The sequence below is a fragment of the Euphorbia lathyris genome, chromosome 3 (genome assembly GCF_963576675.1).
Source record: "Euphorbia lathyris chromosome 3, ddEupLath1.1, whole genome shotgun sequence".
NCBI classification, from domain to species: Eukaryota; Viridiplantae; Streptophyta; class Magnoliopsida; order Malpighiales; family Euphorbiaceae; genus Euphorbia; species Euphorbia lathyris.
Genome location: NC_088912.1, coordinates 81280319 through 81297116, shown reverse-complemented (window position 1 = coordinate 81297116; position 16798 = coordinate 81280319). Strand labels below are relative to the sequence as shown.

Below are 16798 nucleotides of genomic sequence, written 5' to 3'. Positions count from 1 at the left end.
TAGACTTTTGTGATCAGTAAAAATTTGAAATGTTTCTCCATACAAATAATGTCGCCAAATCTTCAAAGCAAACACCACAGCAGCAAGTTCTAAATCATGCACTGGATATGATAATTCATATGGTTTTAATTGTCTCGATGCATATGCAATTACCTTACCATGTTGCATTAAAACACACCCTAAACCTTGATGAGACGCATCACTATATACCACAAATCCTCCCGAGCTAGAAGGAATCGTCAAAATTGGAGCAGAAGTCAATTGTCTTTTTAACTCCTCAAAACTTTTCTGACAAGCGTCTGTCCACTGAAATGAAATGTTCTTTCTTAATAGTTTAGTCAATGGAGTAGCAATAAGAGAAAACCCATCAACAAATCGTCTATAGTATCCAGTTAACCCCAGAAAACTTCTTACTTCTGCTACAGACTTTGGTGCTTCCCAATTAACTACTGCTTCAATCTTCTTAGGATCTACCTGTATACCCTGACCTGAAATCACATGTCCTAGAAATAAAACATGATCCATCCAGAATTTACATTTGCTAAATTTTGCATACAACTGCTTTTCCCTCAATATCTGCAACACAATTTTTAAATGATGTTCGTGCTCCTCTTTGCTCTTTGAATACACAAGTATGTCATCAATGAAAACAATAACAAACTTGTCAAGGTACTTTTGAAATACCTTATTCATTAATGCCATAAAAGCTGCTGGTGCATTTTGTTGGTCCCATGTAATTAGTTCCAAGGGGGGGTTAGGAACTAATGTAACTTTTTCGCTTAATAATGCTGACTTAATCAATTCTTTAAATCACTTAACTCAGTTTTGGTCAGCACGGCCGAGAGAGATGTAAGACAACTTTAGTCAGAGGCTGACTAGAACCGTTTTACTTGCGAGTTGGGAATTAACACTTAGGTCAGCTTCCAACTCAGCACTCTGATTACTCAGTGTCAGCTTATACAATTTATATCCTGAGTAATTTAAGCAAGCAACACATACATATATATATTGAGAGAAAGGGTTAGAAATTACTCAGCAGACTTATCCTGGTTCGGCCTCACCGCCTACGTCCAGTCCCTAGAATCCTTCCGGGCTTTTTCAATCCAATACTGAGCTCTTTAAAGGTAGAGGACAAACCATTTACAAGAAATTAAGTATGCAAGAGTACCTTCCTCTATTCGTCTACTCAACCCCACTAAGCGCTATAACTGAACACTTAGATTTTCTCTACCGCTGAGTACTAAAACCGAGTACTCAGCACCACTCTCTCAACTTTTACAATTGATACATATTTGTTCTTTCTAGATGAAGAACACTTTAGATGAATACAAACTCAATCTAGACTTTTACACAGAGATAGGAATTTGGTGTAAGATTTTCTTTTCTTGTTTGAATGTGCTTTGTATGTATGCTCTTTTCTTTTGTACTTCGGCAAAGGATCCAAGAGTTGGACTTGTCCTTTTATAGTGAATTTCTGATGCCTCAATCATTTGAATTCGGATGTATCCGTTGAATTCAAATGGCTCCTTGCGTCATTCACTGGTCAGCATACAGATTTTACAGGCCAATCCTGTCGTCTGAAATTAGCAGGCATCAGGCTTGTCTTCTTCCGCCAGGTTCATCTTCTAGCGCCAGTTTCGTCTTTTAGCCAACGGCCAGATGACCCATGCGTCTCGAAACTATCTCCTTGCGTAATTCCAAGGCTTCTGAATTGGCGCAGATCTCTGTCGGATCTTGTCTTTTAGTTAACGGATCATTGGCGCTGTCCTGAAGAACACTCAGCTTGACTCTGATAGACGTTGCCTTCGATCTTTGTCTCTGGCGAGGCTGAGTCATATTCTACTCAGCTTCTTCGGTCAGCTTCGTCTTCAAGCATTTGTTCTGAAGAAGACTTTTCTTCTATTATGCTGAGTTGTGTTCCACTCAGCTTCTTTGGTCAGCTTTCATCTTCAAGCGTTTATACTGAAGATGACTTTTCTTCTAATATGCTGAGTCGTGTTTTACTCAGCTTCTGTGCCTCATGCTGACTTCATTCTGTCGTACTTTTTATTTCTGTTCACTTAGAATTATACTCAACATTGAACAAACACATTAGTACAATTAAACCAAAGCACTTAAATTTAATTGCCCCTTAATCATGGATTAACTTAAATAATTTTGTCAAATAAAAATCATGTGGAAAGGTGTTTCAACACATTTGTCAACCCAAACGGCATCACAAGAAATTCATAATGCCCATATCGAGTTCGAAAACCCGTCTTTGGAACATCTGGTTCTAAAATTTTGAGTTAATGATACCCCGATCTCAAGTTAATTTTTGAGAATACATGTGCTCCCTGCAATTGATCAAATAATTCATCTATTCGAGGTAAAGGATATTTATTCTTCACGGTGACCCGATTCAACTGTCTGTAGTCAATACATAATCGCACTGTGCCATCCTTTTTCTTGACAAACAAAACTGGAGCACCCCACAGGGACACACTAGGTCGGATAAACCCCTTATCAAGTAGTTCTTGTAATTGTGTTTTCAACTCCTTTAATTCAACTGGCGCCATTCTATAAGGTGAGATAGAAATTGGTGAAGTTCCTGGAATCAAATCAATTGTAAACTCTGCTTCTCGACTAGGAGGTATACCCGACAAGTCTGAAGGAAATACATCTGGAAATTCATTTACCACGGGAATATTCTCAAGTGCTACATTTGTTGCTTTAGTGTCAATGACATGCGCCAAATATGCTTGGCATCCACCCTTCATTAAACGGAAAGCACTGATGGCAGAGATTAAACAAGTTGGTACAAGCTGACGATCCCCTTGAAAGATAACTTTTGGTTGATCTGGTGGTTCAAAAATAACCTCTTTAGTGAAACACTTAACAGTTGCATAATGCCTTGACAACCAATCCATACCCAGTATCACATCAAATTCTCTAATATTCAGCAATATCAAGTCTGCACCCAATTCTGCCGAGCCAATTTGAATCAAACAATTCCGATACACCCGATTTACTATCACAAACTCTCCTAATGGAGTCCCCACATTTAAATCAAACCCCAAGGATTCACAATCTATATGCAAATGTGATGCCAAATTTGATGATATAAATGAATGAGAAGATCTAGAATCAATTAATGCATAAGCTTCTAGATTGCAAATCGAAAGTTTACCTGTCACAACTTGTGGTGCAGCAATGGCTTCCTGTCTATTGAAAGCAAATGCTCGAACTTGAGTTTGTGGTCTAGAACCCTGAGCTTCAGATCTACCAATACCTCCAGCAGTACTCATTGTCACTCCTCTGCCTCTACCTCTACCTGCTGGTATAACAGCCCCACTCACCCTTGTATTCTGTATTGTAGCCTCTGAACCTTCTTTGCCAGATACTCCCCTTTTTGGACAATCACGTAGCAAATGATCTAAGGAACCATAATAGAAACATCCCCCAGTCAATTTCCTACATTCTCCCTCATGATATCTTCCACATATATTACAAGCTGATTTCAATACTGAGCTTTGCCTTTGACTCTGTTTTGAATAAGATGGAGCACGCATTCTTCCCCCTCTGTTAGCAAAATATCCACTTCTAGCTTTTGACTGTGAATGAGATGAATTAGCTTGACGTTTGACAAACTTGTTACTCTGCTCAGCATTAGAATGACTATAACCCCTTTTAGCTTGGAATCAATTCTTTCTTTTTCCAACCTCTCACCTCTAATAGCTGCAGCTTTTAGTTTCTGATAAGTTTCAAGATTAGAAGCTGTAATTTTACTTCGAATTTCATATTTCAAACCTTCCTCAAACTTTTTGCATTTGTCTTTTTCCGTAGCCACCAAAGAAGGAACATAAGCTGACAGTTGATTAAATTTGACTTCATATTCAGCCACTGTCATTCTTTCCTATTTCAGATTCATAAATTCCCTCCTTTTGTCATCTACATACACCTCTGGCATACAATTATTACGAAACTCACGAACAAAGTCATCCCATGTCAACATAGGGGGCTGAACTGTGCTATTAGGAATAGTTTCCCACCAATCATATGCATCTCCATAGAGTAAAAATACACCATAATCAAACTTTTCTTCAGGAGTGCACTTCATCAAATTGAAAACCCTTTCCAATCTCTTCAACCATCTCTCTGCTTGTGTAGGATCTGTGGTACCAGTAAATTCTTCAGCACCCTGCTTTTTCAGTTTATTGAACCGCCTTTCTCTTGGAACCACTGGTCCTTGTATCTGCCTATGAGGAGGAGCTTGATAGTGTACATTTGATGCATGAGAATGTGCAGGTGATGCTAGTGAGTTATTAACTGGTGCTCCTACAGAAGGTGGTCTGACTGGTTCCTCTCTCCTCGTTTCATTTTCATTTCTATTATGTTCTCCAACTTCTTCTAACCTATATGATTGTAATATCATATTATAAACAACTGATATGTATATCATGCAATGTATGCTTATGTATGTCCCTATGGTCATATTCCTGCTCTGATACCAATAAATGTAACACCCTAGACGTATAATTTTTTTTTAAACTAAGCTATTCATTAGATAAAAGCATATATTAACAACTTATACTCGTAGGTATATCAAACATATATACGTTAATATATACATATATTTATATCCTTATACATACAGCTTACAAACTTATATAGTCCAAAAGTTTACTTATTCTACATGCTTATAATGAGAGGAGAGAGTGTGAGACGGAATCCAGCAGACCCACCTTTCATCCATGGAATCTATAGTTCTTTAAGCGTCTAAAGTCCAGTCTAACCTTCACTTCAACTAGCTGGAAAATTTAGCAATTTATATGAGTCGCAACTCAGTGAATATAAACAATCAATGAATACCAATCACACACAATCATGTAAACAAGTCTCTCACCCAAGTCATACAAATGTAAATGAATGAACCGTTTATTAATGTTGTGACACCACGAGCCAGTCACTACCCGGGATCAAATAACAGGTAACAGGTATAACATAATCTTGTTTCAGTCCATGTAATCAAGTAGGCCACGTATTGACCGTATAGCTCCAAGTAGTCCAAATATTGACCGTATAGGTCCAAGTAGTCCATATAAATTCAAGTAGTCATAACAGTGACAGAACTGGTATGTCACAACGTCATCCATTTATGTTTCATGCAATCATGTACATATGTTCTATATTAATGAAATCACATTTAACATATACACATACTCCTCATTCCAATCCAACTATCACAAATAATATTCAACACGTATCACATTTAACATATACACATACTCATTTAAATCCAACTATCACAAATAATATTCAACACGTATCAATTCATATCTATTCAAGTTAATTACAACAATTCACATCAATATGTATCCAATCAAACACCACAATTCTCAAATCACAAACACAATTAAAAATTAACTTCACATCATGTTTATACTCACTTCTAAGCCGCTAATTTTCTCGATGACGGCTTGTACCCTCCTCCGGAATATCTTCAATATTACGAGCACCTATAATATAATTTAGCATATGATTAAATATAATTTACACCCTCTTTAAACCCAAAAATTATTTACTTATTACTTTTTATTTTCCATTTCATTACACTTGTTTCCACCAAATGATATTTGTACCTATACTAGTATGACCTCTTAACCTTAAAAGCCTTATAACTCCTCTTTCACTTATCTAAATGGACTAATTCTAATTTCACCTCTTTCACTTATCTAAATGGACTAATTCTAATTTCATTTTATCCTAGACTCATATATGCATACCATACTAAAGTTTTATAGAATGTCCAAGTATACATAATTTATTACAAAATTTCTCTTTGGGTCTTACTTTAATCATAATTTTCATGTACCAGTTCCACAAAATCACTCATAACTCAAAAGATATAGCTCCAAATGGTCTGATTCCTTTTTAAACTTAAACTAGACAAACATGAATATACTATATCCAAAATTCAGAATTTTCTAAGCTATGTACAATTTATAACCGAATTTATAATCTGACCCTGTGTCAACACATAGGCAACATAGCACATATGAACTTCTTTTCTAGTTATATCTTAACATACAAATACAATACTAACCAAACTTTCCAGATCACTAATTAAGACATATATGAACATTTCTTATTTTTAACACCTCTCCAAATGAAGTCTTTAAAGGCTTCAAAAATATACCACAAGAACAGCTTTATGTATGAGATTCAACTTAGAGCTAGTCTAAGAGATTATACCTTATCTCCTAAAATACTTAACCAAATTGCATGAAACAAATTTTGAGATTTACCTAAGACCTAAACTCAAAACATTCCCTTCTTCAACTCTCTCAAAATCAGCTTCCAAAATTATGAAATAATTTGTGCAAGGTGGTGTATAAACATACATTTCTCTTCTTCTCCTACTTCTTCTTCTTCTTCTCTTTTTCTTCACTTTCTCACTCTAAAAGGAGTTTCTCTCTCTAAAGTTCTGGAAAGTTTGAGATTAGAACAACCCATCTAACCCTTCTCCAAACTTATCTAATTGATCTTGGGTAGATTTCCCCTTTTGCCCATATATATCTCCTATTATTACAATCATATAAGTTTCATCACACTATGATTATCCTTATTACTCTTGTTATTATTATTATTATTTTATTAGATATAAAATTATATATATAATTTTATTTAAATTATAAATTTAGCAAATTACACTTTAGTCCTTATACTTTTAAGATTATTCAATTTAGTCCCTATACTTTTAAGACACGCTTAAATATCTATTTCATATACTTTCACTTATCCTAATATTAGTATCCACATAAATTATCATATATTCAATGACATGTAAAATGCAATATTATTTTCTAATGTCCCTAATAATGTCATGTAACGCATAAAGTCTATATGAAATGAAATGCACAAGTTGAGATGTTACACAGAAAATGGTCCCCAACAAGAAGGAGCTTGGAGGAGAAGTCTTATTCCGGAAGCACGCCCCGCGCCACCTGGAATACACCCCGCGTATAGTAGTTTCTCGGATTGGGAGCTCACGAAGACGGACTCCACGCGTGGCGTGTCTGGGTACCCGCCCCGCGTACTTGACCTCCTAGAGTTGAGGACTCAACTTGGTGCGGGTCACGCGTGGCGTCTAAGAGAGGACGCCCCACGTACTTGACCTCCTGGGGTGATTCACTCCTGAAGTCTCTCTCCGCGCCCCGCGTACTAGTTAGGGCACTCCACGTGGATGAGTCACTGGGATTTCCTCCAGAAACATGGGTCTCCACGCCCCGCGCGCTCTTAGACACGCCCCGCATGTTCGGTTGGTTGCCTTCGCTCTTGCTTTCCCCCAATGGATCTCTTCGTGTCTCGTTTCTAGTCTCCGGGTTCATGCTTGATGATGAGATGCCCTCATCATTCTCCCCTTCTTGGAAAGAGTCGGACTCCGTCTCAGGCACCTTGGTTGGCAACGACCCATCCGGCTTCCACAAGCTCAAATCCTGCACATTAAAAGAAGAAGACATCTTCCCAAGCCAATTAGGGAGGGTTAGTTGGTATGCATTGGCACTAATTTTCTTCGTGATCCGGTAGGGACCATACTTCCTCGGCCTCAACTTGCTACTTGGGGCATGCATGAGCCGCTCCTTTCCCAAGTACACCATCACCTCATCCCCAACCTCAAACTGTATATCCCTCCGGTGTTCATCAACTTTGGCTTTGATCTTGCTATTTTTCTCCTCAATGCTGTGTCGGACTTCTTGGTGCATTCTATGATAGTCGTTGGCTAAGTTGTGGGCAGCTACACTCTTCTTCTCCCCCTTGGGAACCTCCCCCAAATCAAGTGAATGGTTGGGTGCCTTGGTGTACACGATCTCGAAAGGGGATTTCCTGATAGTGGAACTCACGGCGGAGTTGTAGGCAAACTCAGCTTGGGCAAGCACATAATCCCACATCTTGGGTTTGTCTCGACACTTACTTCTTAATAAATTTCCCAAAGTCCGGTTTACCGCTTCAGTTTGTCCATCCGTTTGGGGGTGAGCCGTGGTGCTAAACTTCAGAGTGGCTCCGAGGATGGCCCAAAGAGTCCGCCAAAAGTGGCTAACGAACACTAGTGGAAAAAAGGCCATTTGCATCGGCCATTTAGGGCTATTTGCATCGGCCATTGGCTGATGCAAAAGCCCTCGATGCAAATGATTAAAGCATTTGCGTCGGCCATTTTAAAAGGACCGATGCAAATGCACCTCATTTGCATCGGTCTTTTTAAGGGACCGATGCAAATGCACCTCATTTGCATCAGCCCTTTCAAAAGGGCCGATGCAAATGCCGCTCATTTGCATCAGTCTTTTTAAAGGGCCGATGCAAACGACTTTTTCTTTTGACGGATTTTGTGACGGATTTTCCGTAGTGGCAAATAATTAAGAAAAATTGATTGATTGGAACTCAAAATTATTTAAATACTATAATTAATGAACCATACATAAAGAAAAGAATAAAAAGTTATTGCATAGCACACAACGTATGCTCAAAGGTTCGAAAAACATATTAAAAATTAGGGTAATTAATTTATTAGTCCCTATATTTTGACAAAACACACTGTTTAGTCCCTGTATTTTCAAAAACACATGGTAAGGTCCCTAACCTTTTTCTCAGTGAACTGTTTAGTCCTTCCGTCTGTTTGTTACATTTTTTACCGTTTATGACTTCGGAAATGACTAAATTACCCTTTACTATTTACCTTCAAACTTCAGAAGAGTAATCCAATTTAGAAGAAGAAGCTATTTGCATGGAGAACAATAAAAAGAACAGACTCAACGCTTACGAATTTGAACGATTAAGAAGAAAATTAAGAACAAGAACACTCAAAGTTGATTTCAGATGCATTAGAGTTTAAAGGAAAGCAAAATAAAGGAAAAGAAGAACACAAATCCAAATTGACTAACAGAATCTTCATGAGAGTCTAACGGCAGGGACTAAACAGTTCACCAAGAAAAACATTAGGGACTAAACAGTTCACCGAGAAAAACGTTAGGGACTTTAGTGTGTGTTTTTGAAAATACAGGGACTAAACAGTGTGTTTTGTCAAAATATAGGGACTAATAAATTAATTACCCTAAAAATTATAAAATCTAAAGTGAGTCGAGAGCAATGTTTACAGTTGAAATAAATCTAACTTATTGACCTGATAAAAGGTTGTTGAAACATCCAGCCAAGAATTGGTATCCTCTGTAGAAAGAAAGTCAAAGTTTGCTAAAAGCCACTGCACATAATAATCATCAGCATCTTTAATAGTGTGAAGTAAATTGATAAATATGGAATTGTTTAAATGAGAATGCTATTGACCTGAGTACAATAAAATATGATTCCAAAATCATGTCAATAATTGGCCATGTTAAAATTGGCTAACGCAAATTGATATAATTCCCTGTATAGGGCGGCCCGGTGCACTACGCGTCCCCGCTGAGCGAGGGTCCGGAGAGGGGTCCCTCCATAAGGATGTACTAGGGGCAAGCCTTCCCCTGCCAAATCCAAGGAATCTTAATATACAAATCCACTTATTCGTGCGATTATCACTTTATCACGTTAGTTACACCAGAACAGCAACAAGAAAGCATATCTAGGAAAGCAAAAGAACGTCAAATTAAAGATTAATCAAAAACTAAAGTTCAGTGTTAGGTTTGAACAAAAAAAACAATTAGATCTTAGAAGTCGTTTGAGCTGAAGCCGAAATTAGGAGAAAAATAATGGTCAAGGTATTTGGTCAAGAGACTTCTGAAATGATCTGTAAGATGAAGATTGAATCAAACAATTAACATTGATTATCAAAATATAACAAAAAAAACATATAGTAAAATAGAAGAATGACGAATCAATATAAATTTATCTCACCAAAATCCACCATTAAAATTCCTAAAAGTATCCAAGAGTTAACAATAGCTATCGTTGGAGGAAACCTGCATCAAAATTGCGAATTAACAACCAATCAAGCAACTAAAAAAAATTTAACAAGTAAAACTGATTACTGAAGCTTCACTTTATACTAGCTAAAATGAATTTAAATTATTGAAAGAAAATTAAACCTATCTGGAAATCATGGAAGATAGCAGTATCAGGAACGATCTCACTGAAACTAGCCACATCACCCAATTCAGTGCTAACACCTAAGCCCTTGTTTGGGAGGAGGTTAATGGGAGTAAATGGAAGTAATGGAAGGTTAAGTATTAAGTTAACCTTGTTTGGGAGTTATTTTTTGAGAGTAAATAAAGGTTAATGGGGTTAAATCTTTACTTCCTCTAACCTCCAAACTCTAACCTCCAAATTGGGGGTTAATGGGAGTAACGTAAACTTTTTTAAAATTTCTTGTCTCTGCAGAATAAATTTAACTTTCTTTCCCCTCGAGATTTAAACTCCCAAACAAAGTTAAGCATTTAACCTCATTTACATCTGTTTGCACCAAAAATAAAGTTTTTTTTATTGCATACCCTGGTTTACTCTTTTTCATGGGATAAACTTTTCTTTTTAGGAAACTTTTTCTTAAAAGAACATTTTAGGAAACTTTTTCTTAAAAGGTCTGTTTAGGAAACTTTTAATTTTGGGAAACTTTTCATATTTTCCATTGATTTAGGATTTCCTAGAGTGAACCTCAGTTTCCTTCAGGGGAAACATCTAAAATAGTGTACCAACTTCCTATACAGTGTACCTCAGGGGAAACCAACTTCCTATGTAGTGTACCTTAGGGGAAACCATGGTGTACCTTAGGGGAAATCATAGTGTACCTCATGGGAAACCATACTGTACCTTAAGGGAAACCATGGTGTACCTTGGGGGAAACCATAGTGTACCTCGTGGGAAACCAACTTCCTATAGTGGACATCAGGGGAAACCATAGTGTACCTCGTGGGAAACCAACTTCCTATAGTGGACATCTGGGGAAACCATAGTGTACCTCGTGGGAAACCTGTTGGTCCCTAGTAATTAGTTCCAAGGGGGGGATAGGAACTAATGTAACTTTTTCGCTTTTAATTATGCTGACTTAATGTTATTTTAAGAGTTTGTTAACTCAGCGTGTTGGTCAGCACGGCCGATTGATTAGTCAGACAGTTTTAGTTCTATGCTGACTAAGACTGCTTGACTTGAGAGTTGGGAATTGACTCTTGAGAGGTCAGCTTCCAACTCAGCACTCAGATTTACTCAATTTCAGTTTTAACAATTTATATGCTGAGTAAATACCACAAGCAACACATGCACATATATATATATATTGAGAGAAAGAGTTTAGAAGTTACTCAGCACGACTTATCCTAGTTCGGCCTCTCTGCCTACGTCCAGTCCCCAGTTCCTCCTGGGATTTTCAATCCAATACTGAGCTCTTTCAAGGTAGAGCACAAACCTTTTACAAGGCAGTGAGTATGCAAGAGTACGTCCTCTATTCGTCTACTCAGCTCCTACTAAGTACTACAACCCAGCACTTAGATTTTTCTACCACTGAATGCTTACAACCAAGCACTCAGCATACACTCTCAATACTACAATTGATAAACTTGTTCTTTCTCAACAGAAGAACACTTTAGATGATTACACAACAATCAATCTAGCATTTACACAAAGAATAGAAGATTTGGTGTAAGATCTTTGTATTTGAGTGCTTTGAAGATTTCTCTCTTGGATTTTTCTTCTTTGTAATTCGGCAAATGTCCAAGTGAAATCCTTGTCCATTTTATAGATGAATTCTGGAGATTAGACCGTTTGAATTTGGTGTGTCCGTTGATTCCAAAACGTCTCTTTTAGTAGACAGCTTCTGGTCAGCTTCAGTTTTGCAGGCCAATCCTGTCATCTGTTTTCTTCAGGTGTCAGCCTTGTCTTCTTCCTACAGACTTGTCTTTTTGTGGCAGTTGTCTTTACCAATAATCCATTGACCCATGTTTCTTGGAATTAGTCTTCTGTGTATTTTCGAGGCTTCAATTATTGGTGTAGAAGATTGGCAGACTTTGTCCTTTATTGAACGGATCTTTCATGCTATCCTGACTGTCACTCAGCTCCATTCGTTATCTTCGAATGTTCAACTTACATGCTGAGTTCCTTCTTAGTCAGCTTCGTTCTGTTTATACAATTCTGAAGGAGTCTTCTAATTTAGTCAGCTTCGTTCTGGCAACTTTGAAGAAGACTTCTGATATTGAGTTCTACTCCACTCAGCTTCTATTCTTTCATGCTGAGTTCCGTTCCACTCAGCTTGGCTTATGCTGACTTTTGTCCTGTCTAACTTTATATATATATTTTTGCACTCAATATTGAACAAACACATTAGTACAATTAAATCAAAGCATTTAAATTTAATTGCCTCTTAATCATTGATGATTTTGTCAAATCAAAATCTTGTGGAAAAGTGTTTCAACAAACTCCCCCATTTTGATGTTGGCAAAATACATAATTATGGAACTCAGTTATAAGTTACCCCATGATTGATTTATTTTTGAAATAACTCCCCCGTAAGGGTTGCACATATTGTCTTAACTTAATTCTAAACCTTCCAAGATTTAATTGAATTAACCTTAAGACATTTGTGTATACTGACTTAGTTTAATGTTAGATTTTTCAAGATCTGAGCTAATTGGATTTAAGTCAGTTTTCAAAAATATTAGAAGTATGTTGTTACTCAGTTTATTACATAAGTATTTTAGTGTTAATGTATACTGAGTATGTTTTACTTCTTAATTTGTTTGTTCAATTTTATCAGCCAAGTTGAGAAAATGGTACTTGTCATAGATTAAGCAAAAACATATGAGGAAAGATTCTATGCTAAGTTCTAAATATTGACTAAGCTATATCTAGTTCTTCTTCTTTTCCTTCATATTGACCTGAGCTTGATGGTCAGCTCGATATACTCCTTTGCCTTTATCTTTACTTCCTGATGCATTACCTGCAAGCCGAGTTCCTTCTTGGCTCTGAGTTCCTTCTTGGCTTTTCTCCCCCGTTTTGCCATCATCGGGTTTATAAAGGAAGGTATTTTTGCGAGCAGCAGTGGAGAGGACATTTGAGTAACGCTGGAGCCTCTTTGTGCTTTCACGCAAGCCATCAATTATAGGTACACTGTCATCTTGGACATGGCGAGGAATCCGGAGAGAGCTGCTAATCATGCTGAGTAGGCATTCATGTGATTTGCTAAGCCAGGTGAGCGAGCTGGTGATCTGAGCAAAAGATTGGTGGTACATCTTCAGCATGGCAGAGTCATAAAACATGCGCTGAGCATTGTTGATGCGCATTGCCTTCATAATTGCTTGGGAAAAGCTCAAGAGTTGACCATTGGAGACTGGGTCAACATCCATCTGAGCCTTATTGACGTTAAGTAGACTTACCGCTTCACTCAGTTGGTCAATGGTGCACTGAGAGGTAGAAGATAATAATTCACGCGTACTGGTCAGTTCAGCAGTTAGCTTGTCAAAGCAGTCTTGTAACTCAGCAGAGGTAGCATACTCAGGATTGCCAGTTGCGCTTGATTTGTTCAGTTCTGTAGTTAACTTAGCAAAATAGCCTTGAAGCTCAGTGGAAGTTGCATACCCTAGATTAACTTCCGACAGTTGTTGGATTTTGCCTTCAAGCGAGTTCAGATGGTTCACCATTGTGAGTACCAATTCAGTCAGCTTTGCTATTTGGTCTTGCCTGGGTTGCTGAGTTTGAACGGTGGTCATAACACTTACAAGATCCTTGAGTCCTCTTAGTTCATTGAGAAGCTGAGTGATACCAGACAGTTGTGAGGACTCACCATGAGAAGATCTAGTAGCATCAGCTTGATGAGGGTTCAAATCTTGAAGCAAGGACTGAGCAGAGGAAATGATTCGTCGTCCTGACTCAGTAGCATTCAAGTATGTGAATTGAGCAGCATTTGTCTCAGAGGCTGGAATTGAGCTTGATGGTGGTGGAGTTGGCTGTTTGCCAGATTGATCATCTGGATTGGTGACAGGACTTTGATGCAGATTGGCTTCAGGAGCTGATTTATCAACATGCTGTGTTGGAGGTGGAGTTTGGTTAGTCATGTTGACCTGCTCATCTTGAGTGGGTGAAGTTGAAGCAGGATTTGTTCCATCTTGAGCAGTTGGATTTGGATTTTCAAAGGTTTTGGCTTGTTCCTCATCCTGAGTAACAGAGGCTTGTTTTTCTTTTGAAGGAGACTCAGTATCGTTTGCAAAGTACGTGAACTGTAGCTCAGATAGGTCAGTAAATGGTTCTTGAAGAGGAGAGTCTGCAAGGAGGTCAAGAGCTGGAGTCTTATGGGCTTTCTTCTTGAGCCGCTTGAACCTTGTTTCTTTAGGAGGAGATGGGTCAGTATGAATAACCTCCTCATCAGTATCAACTGTCTCTTCTTCCACAATTGGATTCTCATGTTGCTCGATGTGATCCTCCACAGCAACATTTTCTTCTCCCTCAATTCTCCGCTCAGCATCATCCTGATGTTGCTCAACATCAGTAGGTTGTTCCTGCTCGGTATTGACTTCTTCCTCAGTAGGAGTTTCTTGCTCAGCATCCTTGACCGGCTCAGCATGAGTTTGGTCTAGGTCAATTTCATGACCTTTTGGAGGTACAACCCAATCCAAGGGATTAGCTTCAACTGTCTTTAAGGTATGAACCTTCTTCCTTTTCATCAAAGGGGATTCCAAAGTTTCCTCTTCTTCATCCTCAGGCTCTTCTGGCCTCTTTCTTTTCTCTACCGACTCAGCTTTCTCCTTAGCCTGGTCAGCTTTAGCTTTCTTTTCATGAGACACTAGTCTTACTTTCTTTGGGATAGAATTGATGTCTTTTGAGCATGTTTCAATGGCCTTTCTCTTCTTCTTCTTCTTTTCAGGCTCAGCTGACTTAGGTTCTTCAACCTCTTCAGTATCAACATCTTCTTCCTCTTCATCTTCAACCTCTTCAATTCCTTTTAATGGCTGATTGTATAGTAACCCAACCAGCAAGGCGGCTGTAATCTCATTCCCCCAGCTTTCAGTCTCATTGATTGTCTCAATCTTTTGGTCCTCAATGATCTTAGTGATCAGAGAACCCAGCCTGAGCTTCTTTCCACTGCGTTGAAGAGCCCCAACCAGAAAGACAGGCATGTTAAGTGGAGTGTAGGTCAACATATGCCATATGAAGCGCTGTTAAAAATTGGAGGCAGAGGAAGCTGAGCTTAGCTTGGGGAAGATAAAATTGGTCAGCACGTAGTGAGCCATCTTCTGTTCTTGCCCCATACAGGTGCTGGGTATTTCACCTTTATGATTCTTGGTTTTGCAGAACCCCTTGATCTGGTCAAGCTTTTCCTTTGGTACCTTTTCTTTTGTTGTCCTAAACTCCATTCCTTCGTCTGGTAAGTTTAGCAGAGTAGCTAGATAGGCAGGGGTTATGGTGATTTTCTGTCCTTTGACCGTGGTCTCCAAATAGTCAGCATCTTCTTCATCAACAAACATGTTGGAATAGAACTCTCTGACCAGCCTAGGGTATGTTTTTCCGGTGAGTGAGAAGAGACCGATCCATTTGTTCTTCTCGATCCAGTCACAGAACGGTTTCTCAGAAGTGATGAATCCTGGAGAGAACCATCTGCATTTTAGAACCTCCAAGTTGTTGACCTTCTTATGGACCTTGATCATGTTCCTTTCTACTGGCTTTGATGAACCGGCGGGGTCAGCTTAAGTGGGTTTGCCAGAGGTTTGGCCAAGCTGAGCGGTGAAGTTAGGGATTTCGTTTTTGCCGGAAGCCATTGTTACAGATGAAGGTTTTAAGGTTTAGGGAGAGAGAAGGATTCGATTTCAGAAGATTTTAAGCGTAAAGAGTAATGAGTGGGGATCCTTCCACTACTTATAGAGTCTTGAATCATTCCTAATTAATGAACTAGCCGTTTTCTTCTTGGGATTTTAATCGACAAGGATTATGCCATTTATGACAGGTTCGGCGCATGGGTATTCATTATTACTTGCGTTTTTCTAGGTATGATTTGTTACACGTGTCATTGTTCATTGGTACAAGTGGGCTTTTACTCAGTTTGCCAGAATATGAATCGTTTATGATACTGAGTATTTAATTCTACGTAGATGGATTTTCTATCTCTTAGTAACTCAACATACGTTAATCACTCAGCATGTACATCTACTCAGTATAAGGTGATTACTCAATATGTTTATCTACTCAGCACAGAATATTTACTCAACATTTGTATCTACTCAGCATAGACTATTAAGCTCAATGTGCAGTAGTTACTAGATTGATATCAGTCAGCATGACAATCACTCAACATTTATTCAAATATTTAGAATTATTGAAGAGGATTAGACATACCGATAGCTTCCCTTAGTATGTTAAATTGCTCACGAGCCAAAGGCTTGGTGAAAATATCTGCAAGCTGTTCATTTGTTGGCACATAGGTCAGCTTGATCTCACCCTTTAGTACGTGATCTCTGATGAAGTGATGCCTTATGCTGACATGCTTCATCCTGCTGTGTTGGATAGGATTCTTGGATAGATCAATGGCACTCTTGTTGTCACATTTGATCTCTATTGTCTCAGTTCTTACTCCATAATCCTCAAGTTGTTGCTTTATCCATAGGACTTGAGCTACACAGCTTCCAGCAGCAACGTACTCAGCTTCAGTTGTAGACAGAGCAACTGATGACTACTTCTTGCTGAACCAGGATACTAGACAGCTTCCAAGGAAATGACATCCTCCTGAAGTAATCTTACGTTCTAGCTTATCCCGTCTATAGTCAGCATCAGTGTATCCTATGAGTGTGAAGTCATTTGAAGTTGGATACCACAAACCTGCATCAACTGAGCTCTGCAAATATCTAAAAATTCTTTT

At 38.4% G+C, this 16798-nt stretch overlaps 1 long non-coding RNA gene across 1 annotated transcript; it reads right to left on the bottom strand.

Annotated features, from left to right (window-relative positions):
- Positions 1-4683: 4683 nt before the first annotated feature.
- On the bottom strand, positions 4684-6444 carry LOC136223004 (uncharacterized). Its single transcript, XR_010685785.1, has 3 exons — positions 6384-6444; positions 5430-5498; positions 4684-4790 (listed from the first exon to the last, which is right to left on the bottom strand). It is a non-coding gene; the product is annotated as an uncharacterized lncRNA (long non-coding RNA).
- Positions 6445-16798: the final 10354 nt, after the last annotated feature.